The 16,639-nt window shown below is 48.4% G+C and overlaps 1 long non-coding RNA gene across 2 annotated transcripts; it reads right to left on the bottom strand.

The window, feature by feature from the left end:
- Positions 1-13,004: 13,004 nt before the first annotated feature.
- On the bottom strand, positions 13,005-16,026 carry LOC123137284 (uncharacterized). 2 transcript variants are annotated; one of them, XR_006468032.1, is made up of 3 exons: positions 15,661-16,018; positions 14,531-14,937; positions 13,005-14,038 (listed from the first exon to the last, which is right to left on the bottom strand). It is a non-coding gene; the product is annotated as an uncharacterized lncRNA (long non-coding RNA). The 2 variants fall into 2 exon arrangements; XR_006468031.1 differs by having other exon boundaries at positions 14,531-16,026.
- Between the last annotated feature and the right edge of the window lie 613 nt (positions 16,027-16,639).

Below are 16,639 nucleotides of genomic sequence, written 5' to 3'. Positions count from 1 at the left end.
CTCTTCACTCGGTAGGATTTTTATAACTTAGGCGAGCACGAGGCTGCAGCTAAGCCTCCGAGTGAGAGGGTTGCTCTTCACTCGGTAGGATTTTTATAACTTAGGCGAGCACGAGGCTGCAGCTAAGCCTCCGAGTGAGAGGGTTGCTCTTCACTCGGTAGGATTTTTATAACTTAGGCGAGCACGAGGCTGCAGCTAAGCCTCCGAGTGGAAGGCTGGCTTACCACTCGGTAGGATTTTGATAACTTAGGCGAAACGGATTCGCAGCTAAGCCTCCGAGTGAGAGGGTTGCTCTTCACTCGGTAGGATTTTTATAGCTTAGGCGAGCACGAGGCTGCAGCTAAGCCTCCGAGTGGAAGGTTGGCTTACCACTCGGTAGGATTTTTACAAACTTAGGCGAAACGGATTCGCAGCTAAGTCACCCACTGAGGGGAATTTTATTGGACAAAAATAAAAAGTGACAGATATTATGGAGGAACTATGACACTATTATTTTGAGGTCCATGAGCTACAAAAGTATTTTATTGCAACTCATCCGAATGATAAAACTTAAGTGTAGAATGGGCGGAGTAGCTCCGCGTTCCAAGCTCGGGGCTCGTCGAAATTATGCTCGACGTTGTAAAGACGGTACGCCCCATTGTGGAGGACCTTGGTGACTATGAAGGGGCCTTCCCAAGAAGGAGCAAGCTTGTGTGGTTTGTGCTGATCCACTCAAAGAACCAAATCTCCTTCCTGGAAGGCTCGAACTCTCACATTTCGGGCGTGGAAACGGCGCAGATCTTGTTGGTAGACGGTCGACCGGATCAGAGCCATCTCCCTTTCTTCCTCTAAAAGGTCGACTGCGTCCTGCCGCGCTTGTTCAGCTTCTGCTTCGTTGTAGATTTCGACTCGGGGAGCATTATGCAGAAGATCACTTGGTAAGACCGCTTCGGCTCCGTAGACCAAGAAGAATGGAGTTCTTCCGGTCGACCGATTAGGTGTGGTCCGCAGTCCCCAGAGTACAGAGGGAAGTTCATCGACCCAAGCTCCAGCCGCGTGTTTGAGATCACGCATCAGTCGAGGCTTCAATCCCTTAAGAATCAGTCCATTAGCTCGTTCTGCTTGTCCATTCGACTGCGGATGGGCGACTGAAGCGTAGTCGACCCGTGTGCCCTGGGAGTTGCAGAAAGCTCTGAATTCCTCTGAGTCAAAGTTCGACCCATTATCCGTAATGATGCTGTGCGGGACTCCATATCTGAATATTAGTTCCCTGATGAAGCTAACAGCAGTACCGGTGTCAAGGCTCTTGATTGGTTTAGCCTCGATCCACTTGGTGAACTTGTCGACTGCCACCAGTACATGCGTGAAACCGCTTCGTCCTGTTCTCAAAGGACCGACCATGTCCAGCCCCCAAACTGCAAAAGGCCAGACGAGTGGGATGGTCTTCAAAGCTGACGCAGGCTTGTGCGACATATTCGAGTAGAACTGACATCCCTCGCACTTATCCACTATCTCTTTTGCCATCTCATTCGCCTTGGGCCAGTAAAATCCGGCTCGGTATGCTTTGGCCACGATGGTCCGAGAGGACGCATGATGACCACAGGTCCCCGAGTGAATATCATTGAGGATGAGTCGACCTTCTTCTGGTGTTATGCACTTCTGACCGACTCCAGTCGCGCTTTCTCTGTATAATTGTCCTTTGATTACGGTAAAGGCCTTAGATCGACGGACGATCTGTCGAGCCTCTTCCTCATCCTCCGGAAGCTCTTTCCTCAAGATATATGCGACATACGGAATCGTCCAGTCGGGAATGACCACCAAAACCTCCATGATCAAGTCGACCACCGCTGGGACTTCAACTTCAGTCGGATCTGTGGCGCTCTTGGGCTGCGGAGTTTCTTCGGTGAAAGGATCTTCTTTGACTGACGGAGTGTGTATATGCTCCAAGAACACACCACTCGGAATGGCTTCTCTCTTGGAACCTATCTTTGCTAGATCATCAGCTGCTTGATTTTTCAGTCGGGGTATATGATGGAGCTCCAACCCCTCGAACTTCTTTTCCAGCTTCCTCACTGCACTGCAGTATCCAGTCATGGCTGGGCTTCTCACGTCCCACTCTTTCATCACCTGATTGACCACTAAATCCGAGTCGCCATAGACCATTAGGCGACGGACGCCGAGTGAAATGGCCATGCGCAACCCATATAGGAGGGCCTCATATTCTGCCTCATTGTTGGAGGAATCAAAGTGAATCTGGAGCACATATCTGAGCTTATCTCCTCTGGGGGAAACCAGGACAACCCCAGCACCGGAACCATTCAACATCTTAGAGCCATCAAAAAACATGGTCCAATGCTCCGAGTGAACTTCAGTCGGCTGCTGTTGTTCAATCCACTCGGCGAGGAAATCTGCTATCGCCTGGGACTTAATGGCTTTCTTTGCCTCAAACTTGATATCAAGGGGAAGAAGTTCAATCGCCCATTTGGCCACTCGACCAGTTGCATCTCTGTTGTGCAAAATCTCTGATAGTGGAGCGTCGCTGACGACTGTGATGGAATGGTCAGAGAAATAATGAGCAACCTTCTTTGTGGTCATGTATATTCCATACACAAGCTTCTGATAATGAGGATATCTCTGCTTGGATGGAGTCAAGACTTCAGACAAATAATACACTGGGCGCTGAACTTTGAGAGCTTTTCCTTCTTCTTCCCGCTCGACCGTTAGCACAGTACTGACGACTTGTCCTGTGGCTGCGATGTAGAGCAACAGAGGCTCTTTGCTGATTGGAGCAGCAAGCACCGGCTGGGTGGAGAGCAGAGCTTTTAGCTCGGCAAACGCTGCATCAGCTTCTGGAGTCCACTCGAACTTGTCAGCCTTCTTCATCAGTCGGTAAAGAGGCAGTGCCTTTTCACCGAGTCGTGAGATGAATCGACTTAATGCGGCCAAGCATCCAGTAAGCTTCTGGACATCGTGCACTCGCACAGGGCGTTTCATTCGGAGAATAGTGCCAATCTTCTCTGGGTTAGCGTCGATTCCCCGTTCGGAAACGAGAAAACCGAGTAACTTGCCACCAGGAACTCCAAATGTGCACTTTGATGGATTGAGCTTGATATCATACCTTCTGAGGTTGGCAAATGTTTCGGCGAGGTCAGCGAGCAGGTCGGAACCTTTTCGTGACTTGACAACAATATCATCCATATAAGCTTCCACATTCCGACTGATTTGAGTGAGTAGACACTTCTGAATCATTCGCATAAATGTGGCTCCGGCATTCTTGAGGCCGAATGGCATGGTGATATAGCAGAAGCACCCGAATGGAGTGATGAAAGCTGTTTTTACCTCATCGGGCCCGTACAGACGGATCTGGTGGTACCCGGAGTAAGCATCTAAAAAAGACAACCTCTCGCATCCCGCGGTCGAGTCAACAATTTGATCTATGCGAGGGAGAGGAAAGTGATCTTTCGGGCAGGCCCGGTTGATGTGCTTGAAATCAATGCACATTCGGAGCGACTTGTCCTTCTTAGGAACCATGACGACATTAGCGAGCCACTCGGAGTGGTATATCTCTCGGATAAATCCTGCCGCCAACAGTCGAGCCACTTCTTCACCGATGGCCTTTCTCTTCTGGACGGCGGACCGCCGAAGATGCTCTTTGACTGGTTTTGCAGACGAGTCGACTCTTAGGCGATGCTCAGCCAGTCCCCTGGGAACACCTGGCATGTCAGCGGGCTTCCATGCAAAAATGTCCCAGTTCTCACGGAGGAACTGGATGAGCGCTTCTTCCTATTTTGGGTCGAGTGTTGTGGAGATGCGGGTCGGAGCTGCTTCGGGGTCGGTCGGGTGAATGTGAACAGGCTTCGTCTCACCGGACGACTGGAATGCAGACTCTGTGGCGGGCTTCTTGGATCGCAGCAAGTCACTCGGATCTGCGTTTTGCTTGTATTCTTCGAACTCGACCGCTGTCACTTGGGAATCGGCAATCTTGGAGCCCTTCTGAAAGCACTCCTCTGCCTTTTTCCTATCACCGGTGACAGTGATCACACCTTTGGGACCGGGCATCTTCAATTTGAGGTACACGTAACATGGTCGAGCCATGAACCGTGCATAGGCTGGTCTCCCCAAAATGGCATGATATGCACTTTGAAAATCCACGACCTCAAACGTCAACTTTTCTTTGCGAAAATGCTTCGAATCACCAAACACCACGTCCAAAGCTATCTGGCCGAGTGACTCGGCCTTCTTCCCTGGTATAACTCCATGGAAGCTCATGTTACTAGTGCTCAGTCGGGACATCGGAATGCCCATACCTTTCAATGTGTCAGCATACAACAAGTTCAGCCCACTTCCACCATCCATCAGCACCTTTGTCAGTCGAGTGCCTTCGACAACTGGATCGACCACCAAAGCTTGCCTCCCAGGGGTGGCAATATGAGTCGGGTGATCAGATTGGTCGAATGTGATGGGTGTTTGAGACCACTTCAGATAATTTGCCTTTGCTGGGGCAACCATGTTCACCTCTCGGTTAATCACTTTCAGTCGACTTCTGCTTTCCACATCTGCAAAGATCATCAGAGTGGAGTTGATATGCGGATATCCTCCCTCACTGTCCTCTTTGTCTTCGGCCTTGTCCGACTCCTTCTCCTTGTCCTTAGACTGTTTTCCCTGAAACTGCTGGATCAGGAGTCGACATTGGCGAGTGGTGTGCTTTGGGTAAATGATATTCCCCTCTTCGTCTTTCTTCGTGTGAATGTGACATGGCATATCCAACACGTCGTTCCCTTCTTTATCCTTTACCTTCTTGGGGTTCCAGGATCCTTTTGGTTTCCCCTTAAACTTTCCTTGAGTCACGGCCAGAGCCTCTCCAGGAGCTGCCGGTTCAGCCTTCCGCTTCTGTTTCCGACTGGTGTTTCCCTTTTCCGACTGACTCGGCTTGTGCTTGCCGCTTCGGAGTCGGTCTTCTTCTTCGCCATTGGCGTACTTGGTAGCAATCTCCATCATCCGACTCAAGGTCATGTCACCGGTTCGACCAAATTTCAAACTCAGTTCTCTGTTCTTGACGCCGTCTTTGAAGGCGCATACTGCCTGATGATCAGAGACATTTTCCACAGTGTGGTGCAAAGTGATCCACCTCTGAATATACTCTCTGAGAGTCTCATTAGCTTTCTGCACGCAGACTTGCAACTCTGTCAATCCAGCTGGTCGCTTGCAAGTCCCTTCAAACGTTCTGACGAACACTCGGGACAGATCTTCCCAAGTGTAAATGCTGCTAGGAGGTAATTGAGTCAACCATGCCCTGGCAGAACCTTCCAACATGAGGGGTAAATGCTTCATGGCCACCTCGTCGTTCCCACCACCAATCTGAACTGCCACTCGGTAGTCTTCAAGCCAAGTTTCAGGCTTAGACTCACCAGTGAACTTGCTGACTCCTGTTGCCAACCTGAAATTGGGGGGAATAACTGCGGCTCTGATAGCTCTGCTGAAACATTCAGGACCAGAAACATGCACTCGACTGCTTGTGGGTACATCTCTGTCGAGTGCGCCTCGATGGGCTCTGTTCCGGTCGACCAACCCTTGCACGATAATGGATCGCGCGTCGAAGCCTGGCTCTCTGGGGTCAACTGGAACCCTACGCCCTGTACTGTACTGACGCCTATCATCTGGCTGCCGAGGAGCGTAAGACCCACCCCTCGGAGGGGAATAGGGCACTCGACGCCTATCATCTCGGTCGAGTCTGTCGCCATATTGATCTCGCCGATTCTCACGCCCTTCGCGCCGCGGAGGCGATCTGGGGCTGTGAGCCGACTGAACCGTATTCACAGTGACGGATCGACTGTGAATTCTGTTGCGCGACTGAGACACGGCTGAATTCTGATCTCCTGCTGCCCGGAGCAGATCCCTGATCTGCAGCAAACCTCTGCCAGCTTCCGACTGCGAAGGCTGGATGGACTCTGCTATACGGGTCGCAGCTGCTAAATTCTGAATTGGGGTTCGATATACCTGAGTCGGCGGGAAGAGTTGACGTCGACTGGTGTCGGGAACTCGTTGCCGCGCGCGCTCGTCGAGTGCTCGCTGAAGGTTCTCCAGTCGAGTGCGCTCGGCCAAATTGGCCAGACGCGCCTCCTCCAAGGCACGAGCCTCGGGGGTTTCTCCTGCGATGGGAATACGCAGGGGATCCTCGTTCCTGCGGCGAAGTTCCTCTCTTTGCAGAGAGTCGAGTGGCTCGGGCTGGTACTCTTCGTAGCCTCGTGCAGGGTCGCCGCCGTCACCTGCTCCACCACCACGGGCGAAGCCAGGAGGGCTGTGGGGCCCGTCGACCATCAAGATTTCCGCCGCTGGATCACTGCTTCCGCACTCGGATGCAGTCTCTACGGAGCCAGTCGACTGATCGAACAAGCCGTAGAGAGATTCGTTGGGCTCGATTGCCGCAACTTGGGTAGTGGCCGATTGGCGAGCCACCGCGTGACTCACCCATCGCTGAAGCCTCGACCGGCCTGAGCGCTTGCGCTGGCGGGAGACCGGGAGGGTGGACGATGGAGGAGCCGACCGATACTGGGTCGACGGTTGCCGCAGCAGAACGCCGCGGACACATGCGCGAAAATGCGTCGCACCGCGGACGGGGAGCGCATCTACGTCGAGTGGAGCCTCCTGGAGCCATGCGGAGTCGTCGGCGATGAAGGTGAGAGTGCCGAGACGGATCTCTTGACCCTCGACCAAAACTCCAGCAGACACCATGATGAAAGTACTCGGAAGAATCGCAACTTCTCCACAAAATCGCTAAAACACCTGCCCCACGGTGGGCGCCAACTGTCGTGGTTCTAAGCCTGACAGTAGAGTGGGGGGTAGGTATGGAGAGGCAAGGTCCTAGCTATGGAGAGGTTGTAAGCACAAAGGATGTACGAGTTCAGGCCCTTCTCGGAAGAAGTAACAGCCCTACGTCTCGGAGCCCGGAGGCGGTCGAGTGGATTATGAGTGTATGAACTACAAGGTGCCGAACCCCTCTGCCTGTGGAGGGGGGTGGCTTATATAGAGTGCGCCAGGACCCCAGCCAGCCCACGTAGGAGAGGGTTTAAGGTGAGTTAAGTCTGGGGCGTTACTGGTAACGCCCCACATAAAGGCCTTTACTATCATAAAGTCTACTTGATTACAGGCCGTTGCAGTGCAAAGTGCCTCTTGACCTCCTGGTGGTCGAGTGAGTCTTCGTGGTCGAGTCCTTCAGGCCAGTCGAGTGAATCCTCGTTGGTCGACTGGAAGGCGACCTCTTCTAAGGATGTCCTGGGGTAAGTTACTTGGATCAGGTTCATGACCCTACCCTAGGTACATAACCCCATCACAGGCCTCCTGCCTGGGATCCTCCTAAACTACTCCTGGTCGTCGTCAGCGGCTTGCACATAGTAGGCACCTCCAGTGTAGTAAGAGTCATCATCGACGGTGGCGTCTGGCTCCTAGGCTCCGGCATCTGGTTGCGACAACCAGGTAGAAGGGAAAAGGGGAAAAGAAAGAGAAAAGCAACCATGAGTACTCATCCAAAGTACTCGCAAGCAAGGAGCTACACTACGTATGCATGGGTATATGTGTAAAAAGGCAATATCGATGGACTGAACTGCGGAATGCCAGAATAAGAGGGGGATAGCTAGTCCTATCGAAGACTACGCTTCTGGCAGCCTCCGTCTTGCAGCATGTAGAAGAGAGTAGATTGTAGTCCTCCAAGTAGCATCGCATAGCATAATCCTACCCGGCGTTCCTCCCCTCGTCGCCCTATGGAAAAGCGATCACCGGGTTGTCTGTGGAACTTGTCTGTGTGTATTTTATTAAGTATCCAGTTCTAGTTGTCATAAGGTCAAGGTACAACTCCGGGTCATCCTTTTACCGAGGGACACGGCTATTCGAATAGATAAACTTCCCTGCAGGGATGCACCACAAAACCCAACACGCTCGATCCCATTTGGCCGGACACACTTTCCTGGGTCATGCCCGACCTCGAAAGATCAACACGTCGTAGCCCCACCTAGGCACAACAGAGAGGTCAGCACGCCGGTCTAAATCCTATGCGCGCAGGGGTCTGGGCCCATCGCCCATTGCACACCTGCATGTTGCGAGGGCGGCCGAAAGCAGACCTAGCTTCCCTAATACAAGAGCAGGCATTCCAGTCCAATCCGGCGCGCGCGCTCAGTCGCTGACGTCAAGAAGGCTTCGGCTGATACCACGACATCGAGTGCCCATAACTGTTCCCGCGTAGTTGGTTAGTGCGTATAGGCCAGTGGCCAAACTCAGATCAAATACCAAGATCTCGTTAAGCGTGTTATTATGGAGTAACCGCGGATGCCGACCACGGCCAGGCCCACCTCTCGCCTAGGTGGTCTCAACCTGCCCTGTCGCTCCGCCTCATAGTAACAATCAGGGGCCGTCGGGAACCCAGGCCCACCTCTACCGGGATGGAGCCACCTGTCCTTTCAGCCCCCACATCGGAATCACTTGCGGGTACTCAACGAGCCAACCCGACTTTAATCACCATTTGTATAGTATGTAGGTATGTATTGTATATACCCGTGATCACCTCCCGAGTGATCACGGCCCGATAGTATAGCAAGGCAGACTGACAAGAATGTAGGGCCAATGATGATAAACTAGCATCCTATACTAAGCATTTAGGATTGCGGGTAAGGTATCAACAGATGTAGCAACAATGACAGGCTATGCATCAGAATAGGATTAATCGAAACAGTAACATGCTACACTACTCTAATGCAAGCAGTAGAGAGTAGAATAGGCGATATCTGGTTATCAAAGGGGGGGCTTGCCTGGTTGCTCTGGCAAGGCGAGGTCGTCAACACCGTAGTTGAACTGGGGGTCACCGACAGTCTCGGGGTCTATCGGAAAGAAGTAACGGAGAGGGAACACAATAATTAACCAAGCAATCAGAGCATCACAAAGCGTAACATGGCAATACGCAGTGCTAGGTGTGACCTAACGCGGTAGTAGGTGATACCGATGAAGGGGGGAAACATCCGGGAAAGTATCCCCGACGTTTCGGGTTTTTGGACAGATGAACCAGAGGTGAAATGTTGCAGGTTTGCTATGCTAGGGATGTGTGGCGGACGAACGGGCTGCGTATCCGGATTTGTCTCGTCGTTCTAAGCAACTTTCATGTACAAAGTATTTTCATTTGAGTTGCAGATTATTTTATATTAGTTTCCAAAGATTAAATTCATTTTCTAATTTATTTTAATTCGAACTTAATGTTAAATTGCTAGATGTACCCAGCACAGTGTACACAAAAATTGTACACTGGCTGACATGTGGGACCAGGGAGACCCAGTTGACTAGTCAAACTTTGACTGATCAACAGGGGTTGGGGCCCATATGTCATAGGTTGTACCTAAACAATTAAATAAAACTAACCTAATTAAATGGGTCCCACATGTCATCTACACATAGACTAATCTAGCCACTACTTAATCCCTAAAACTAATCTGGCACTAACCTAATTAGACCGGCCACGCTAGGTGGAGCTTGCCTGCTCCCGTCGCCTGCTCCCATCCGTGCTCCCAGCGAGTTATTTTCCATCCAACGGCTGCGCAACTTATCTCCACCCACGCCCCTTTTCCAGCGAAAGAAAACACGTTACAAAACTCGTATTCTCTGTCTGTTATCTTTCCGTAATACTTGGCACAGCTTATCTCCACCCACGTCTCTCTCTCTCTCTCTTTGTTATCTGTCCGTAATACCTGGCAAGACTCCCGCTGCACTAACCTGGAGGGAAAATGAGGCTGATCTCAATTTTTGCCGCCAACATACAGAACAAAGAGGTTTGGGCGCCAAACGAAAACACACAAACACGCAAATCTCACCATCGCCCACATCAATCAGGAACAAGATCCTTGGCAGAAGCACGTCAAACAAATTCAATATCAGGCAGAAGAAGGAAATTCACAAGGCTAAGGTGCATCAATCGGGCAGAAGCAAGGCGACCTAGGGGCTGAAGGAAAGGGGCATCTTGTTCCCCATGGCTTCTTCAAGCATCGTTCCTCGAATCCATGAGGACGGTGATGAATCTCAGGGACCAAAAGTATAGCCTTCAAGATCTCTTTTCGTTGTTCTTTTCCTTGTAGAATGTACTGATTAATTTTCCATGCTGATAAACATCAAAAATGCCTTCATGATTGTAGATTGTTAATTCTTCCAAATGAAAACAAAATTGAAAATGTCGATCATGATCATAAAACATCTGTGTTTGCTTCGTATAGGATGATACAGCTTATGGATCGGTTATAATTATACTAGCCTTATGCCTGGTACATGAAGAAACTGCACATGTCAAAATAGATGCTTAATACTCAGTTAATACTCTAGTCAGCATATTCTAATAAAACAGCAGCCCGTGCATATTAGTCTACATTGTTTGATAATACTGTTATGACATGGGTAATCTCTTTTTAATCTGTGTTTCATAAATCCAGTCAAATTACGCATGGTAAGCACAATACAACATATGTGAAAATGTGCATTAACAAAATTGAATACTAATTCATACAAGATGTGCAAGAAAATGTTGCAACAAATTGTACTGACAACAGGTTACCAAAGATTGACATGACATTTTTATCGGAGGAGGAGGCCTACTCATTTTATAACAAATATGCAAAAGCTACTGGTTTTAGCATCCGAAGAGGGAGTCACCATAAAGTGAAGAATACTACTGTAATACAACAACGAACATTTACGTGCTCCCATCAAGGTATGGGTTGTTTGTATTTTTGTTTTGGTTATACTACTATTACTTTTGGTTTCACTAAGATAATTACTTTAATTGACAGGATTCCGTGCTGAAGATAGCAGAGAGGATTCATTCAGTTATAGTAGGCCCGAAACACGATGTGGTTGTCAAGCCCATATGAAGATAAGTCTCAAAATGGATTATATTTTGTGTACGAATTTGAGGCAGCACATAACCATCCTCTTGCTACTGGAGACATGGCCCTATACTTAAGATCCCAAAGGAAAGTCACAGAAGCACAAATAGCAAACGCTGAAGTCGCAAAGTCTGTGGGCATTTCAAATAAAGCAACTATAGATCTTATGGCCAAAGAAGCATGTGGACTTCCAAATCTTGGGTTTGCACCCGAAGATATGGAAAATTGTTTGTACTCTAAGAGAACACTGCAAGCAAAGAAAGGAGACACAGGGGGGTGTTAGAATACATGGAGAAGAAGGTAAAAGAAGATGCCAATTTTTTCTATTCAATTCAAGTTGATGAGGATGATCTGATAACTAATATTTTCTGGGCTGATTCGAAAATGATATCAGACTATGCAATGTTTGGTGATGTTATATGCTTTGACACCAGATATAGGAAACTAGATGATGGGCGCCCCTTTGGTTTGATTGTTGGGGTGAATAATCACAAGAAAACCATGGTCTTTGGTACTACACTTCTCTATGATGAAACTGCTGAAAGTTTTGGTTGGCTTTTAAGAACATTTCTAACAGCTATGTCTGGGAAACATCCAAGGACTATTCTGACCGATGAAGATGCAGCAATGGCCAAGGCAATCAGTAAAGTCCTTCCTCAATCTCACCATAGACTTTGTGTGTGGCATATGAATCAAAATGCTTGCAAGCACCTTGCTGGGGTTGTTGAAGAATATAAGAAGTTCAATGCCGATTTCCAGCATTGTATCTATGATATTGAGGAAGAAGACGATTTTATAAATGAATGGAATAGAATGCTAGACAGGTATGGACTCCGTGACAATATGTGGTTGCAAAGGCTGTTTGAGAAAAGGGAGCAATGGGCACTAGTGTATGGCAGAAATACATCCTCAGCCCACATGAGCACTACCCAAAGAAGTGAAAGCATGAATAATGAACTAAAGCAGTACATTAGTATTAAATATGACATGCTTACATTTTTTGAGCATTTTGAGCGTCTAGTTGCGGATAAAAGATTTGTAGAGGTGAAGTGTGACTTAAAGGCGTCACAAACTACTCCCAAGTTGAAGGCGGAAGGTAGCTATAAGTTAAGGCAAGCCGCAACTACATATACTCCCGCAATATTCAAGATGTTTTAGGAGCAAGTGCTTCGGATCCTGAACTATGACACATTTCTTTGTGATTCAAGTGATAAAGAGAAGAAGGTTTACACAGTAAAATTTCATGGAACGCAGCGCGAGCATGTTGTCAGTTTTTATCCAAATGAAGAAAAGGTCAATTGCAGTTGCAAGAAGTTTGAATTTGCTGGAATCCTCTGCTCTCATTGCTTAAAGATACTTGATATTAATAATATCAAGCATATCCCTGAAAAATATATACTGAAAAGATGGAAAATTGATGTGAAAGTGCTAGAGATAACAAGCAATCGCAATCTGCATGAAGGTCTAAAAGCAAGAATGTCGAACTTTTGTAAGGACTTGTGTAGAATGTTTATCCACATAGCTGCTCGCGCCGCAGAGTCCGATGAAACATATGATATGGCTGCTAAATGTGCAGAGCAGCTAGCACAAGATGTGGAGCAAAGCTTGAAAATTAGAGTTGATCCAGACCTAAATCCAGATTTGGGTGACTCCTCTGTTTCGCAAGGTATATAGTTATATACTATTACTACTAGTTGCATAGGGTATATTCAAAGACTTACATTTAACTATATGGTTGCAGGTCTGAACATCGACTCTACTAGAGTTTCAAAGCATAACGAGGGGCTTCACATGCCAAGAGGTATGAAGGTCAAAGAGAAGACTGTACGAGGATCAGCGAGACCCGTTGGTGGCTTGGAGAAAGCAAAAACAACGAAGAAAAAGAAGATAGATGATTCTTTACAACTACAACCTGAAATGCCTTCACAAATCAAATGCCTACATATAACCCAATCTTAATGGTATAAGAAGTCGAAGCTTTTTGACTTTATCTCCTTTTTAAACTTGAACCACACTAAGTTTTGCTGTTAATCTTCATAGGGTCAATTCAGAGAAAATATTGTACCAGGATCAGCAAGACCCGCTGATGCTTAGAGAAAGCAAGAACAAAGAAGAAAAAGAAGACAGTCAATTCTTTACAAGAAGGACCTGAAATGCCTTTGACAAACCAAATGCCTGTGTATTTACCACAGTACAATCCAACCCAAATGGTATAAGAAGTTTAATTATTAAACTATTTCTCATTATCAATCACCTGTGACCTAAGCTTTGCTATTTATCTGCATAGGTTCAACTGGGAGCTCCGCTAAGTCATGCTTACCCCTATTTAGCACATTACAACTCAAGTCTGCAACAATCCATTGGTCTGTCGACCCCTACAATGATGCCAGGACAAAATATATTATTCTTCCAACAACAGACTCCTACCAGTGGTACTTCTACCCCTATGATAATGGCAGGACAGAATCTACCATTCTTCCAACAGCAGACTCCTACCAGTGGTACTTCTACCCCTACGATGATGCCCGAAAAGAATCTATCATTCTTTCAACAGCAGACTCCTACCAGTGGTACTTCTACCCCTATGATGATGCCCGGACAGAATCTATCATTCTTTCAACAGCAGACTCCTACCAGTGGTACTTCTACCCCTATGATGATGCCCGGACAGAATCTGTCATTTCTCCAGCAACAAAATCCTATCGTTGGTACCTCAACCCCGACGATGATCCCAAGACAAAATCTACAATTCTCCCAACAACAAAAGCCAGCTTAATCAATGTTATAGATTTTTATTTCATGTACTTCTGTGCAATTCTATTAGAACCTATGAGTATACGACCATGGATTGAAGGAGACTACCTATATCAATCAGCAATTGACTGAATAAGCAATTTGTGAATGTGATAAATATAAAAATAGTCTTATCTGTCTTGTATTAATAGGCTTGGTTAGCATCAGGTACAAACTGTACTATTACCAACATCATAGATTAGTTTGTCTAACCTGACAAACAGACCATTAGTCGATCACTATGGTAATGGAGCACCATTGTCACCTGGATGAGGATGAGCCAAACCAATGACTTTGCATGCATCGATCTAAGGAGTAGTTTGTTCACTTAGTTGAACCGTCTTTCTGGCATCATCCTGTATGCAAATATCACCATCAGTAGCTAATTAACTTTCAGTTTATTTTCAACCAGTAAACGACACCATCAGCATTTTGTGCAACGCAAGAGATTCCCATGTCCGAATCCACTGTGTTTGAACTATGTATTTTGTTGCCTCAAAAATTAAACATCTTTAAAAATATATATAATTGAGCACCTTCATTACGCAGCAAAACAATGATAGAAAGGAATTATCAACTAAAACTGAGCTAAATAGGTATCCAGGACATTTAGAAACTAATTTCGGTATATAATTTTGCACTCACATAATTTGAGCTTTTAAAGAATCACTGTATGGAACAAATTAATTTGCAAGGCCCCGATGTGCATGTGTGCTTAATTGGTACTAGGTAGCTGTTGACTTGCTCGGATCTGAACTGAAGGGAAAAGAAACCAAGAGACATCTGTATTCTACACAAAACAGTAGAGAGGAGGATGGAAGGGAGCGAGGGTGAGTTGCCGTACTGACCATGGCGCTAGTAGGCTAGGTCGGCAGCCGCATGGCCGGTGTCGGGCCCACGAAGACCCGCTGGATGGTGGCCGCCCTCGTCGTTCGCCACGGCCTCTGCCCTGCCATCGCCCGTGGTCTTCAGTGGAGGCACAACAGCCACCACCACCTCCACTATCCCGACCCGAGCTCCACCATGGCTGCCCGCATCACAGGCAATTCCATGACCTAGCCCTTGCACGAGGACGAATCAAGAGCAGGAGCCGGTCTTGCGGCGGGAGAAGCCGAAATCTGGGACGAGCGCGGCGCCATAACTGTGGACTACGGTGAGACAAGGCAGTGGACGCCGACGGACGTCCCGCCGGAAGCCGCGACAACGCCTTGGGGAGGTAACCGATCCACTCGATGCCTCCACTCCCCACGGTCGACTGTCGGCAGGGAAAGAGGTAGAGGAGTGAATACGTATTCAGGCAAACGGAAATACAGGAGCTTCGTGATTTCTTTTTTGCCAGAAAAGACGCACGGGGAAGGAAAATAGCGCCTGCCGTTAGATGAAGAATTAGCGAAGGGGAGCAGGGATGGGAGCAGGCGACGAGAGCAGGCAAGCCCCGTCCGGCAGTAGGTAGCCAGCGATGCATGGCTGGGCATGCATGAATGGGAGTGCACAGTGGCTCAGCAAGCACCAGTAGCAATCAGTGATAGCAGTATGAGGCAGCAGCAGCGTTTGGAGCAGCTCAGCAGCGCGGTAGGAAGCAAGGCCGCAGTCGGCGGCGACAGCAGCACAAAGAGCAGTGCAGTAGCTAGCAGGGCAGGGGACACGACCCGGGCAGACGTCCGCGCGCGAGGAGCAAGCGGGCGTGGCCATGGGCAAGAGTGGGCGGCAGGAGCAACACGTTCACGACAGCAGCAGCAGAGCAACTGCAGGGCCGAGGGCGGCTGCGATGGCGCACCTGGGCACCGCTAGGGAGCGACGCGCACGGCGGGGCACGGACTAGCGTGGCTTGGCCACGTCCAGTGGCGAGGCACGGTCGGGGGGGTGGGAGCTCGTGATGAGCGCGGCCATGGCTTCGGTACGGACCAAGGCAAACTCAAGGTGATGGCTATGGCGGCGGGTCGAGGGGAAAAGTAGGGGAATCGGACGAGGGCCTCACCGTGATGCTCATGGACGAGGTTAGGAGGTCAGGGGAGCTCAGGAGGCGACAAATCTGACGACGAACGGCGGCGGCCGTGCCGGGGAAGACGGCTCGATCCATCCGTACGGTGCGGCTCTGGTTGAACGGATTCACGGGGATGATGGAGTCGATGACGAGGAAGTCCCTGGACGAACTCCCGGTCGCCGGGGAGGCCAGTAGACACGGGGACGGTGACGGCGCGTCGACGACAGCTTGGACACGAGGTTCATAGGAGAAGCGTGAGTGTGAGAGGGGAATCTCGGGGCTAGGGTTTGATCCGGGGGCTCGGGGTCGATCTTATCCAACTTGAGGAGCCTCGGGATGGCCAACAGTGCGACATCCATAGGATGGATGGCATGCGAGCACTGCCAGTGTCATGGCCTCCCTGTTCTGTTCAAGTGGTACGAGAAAAGCCCACTGGTGGGCTGGGCCTTCTGTAGTACTACGCTTTTAGGTGAGCAGTGTTAGGCTTTAAATTTACTTCTCTTTTATTTACTTTATTTTTCTATTTAGTTTTTCTACACTACTTTGCAATAAGTAGAGCCACCAATGCATTTTGTAAAAGAAGAACTTGACAGATCAAATACTAGGCATTATTTAGAATTGCCACAAAAATGTTTGGTGAGGATTTGAATTCATTTGGATTTTGCATAAATGAAAAATGAGTTAATGAGTCTGTTTTGGTCACTGTTTTAATTGTTTTAGGGTAATTAAATACTTTATTAAATGTTGAATACTGTTTGTTGAATAGTTAGTGAATATCTGTAACCTTTTGAACATTTTTAATTCATTGTTTTATGAAACTATAATTTGACTTGTTATTTGAAGTTGTATAGTTGATCCAACGCGAGATTAGCAACAGAAACCGGGGTGACATGGCATCGTTAACATGGGATTACTGTAGCCTGATTATCCGGGCGTTACAGGATGGTTGCCTCCCTATCCTCATTTGATCTTG

Source organism: Triticum aestivum, chromosome 6B (genome assembly GCF_018294505.1).
Source record: "Triticum aestivum cultivar Chinese Spring chromosome 6B, IWGSC CS RefSeq v2.1, whole genome shotgun sequence".
Lineage (NCBI taxonomy): Eukaryota > Viridiplantae > Streptophyta > Magnoliopsida > Poales > Poaceae > Triticum > Triticum aestivum.
The sequence above is the reverse complement of the archived record's forward strand: the minus strand, read 5'-3'. Positions and strand labels throughout refer to the sequence as shown.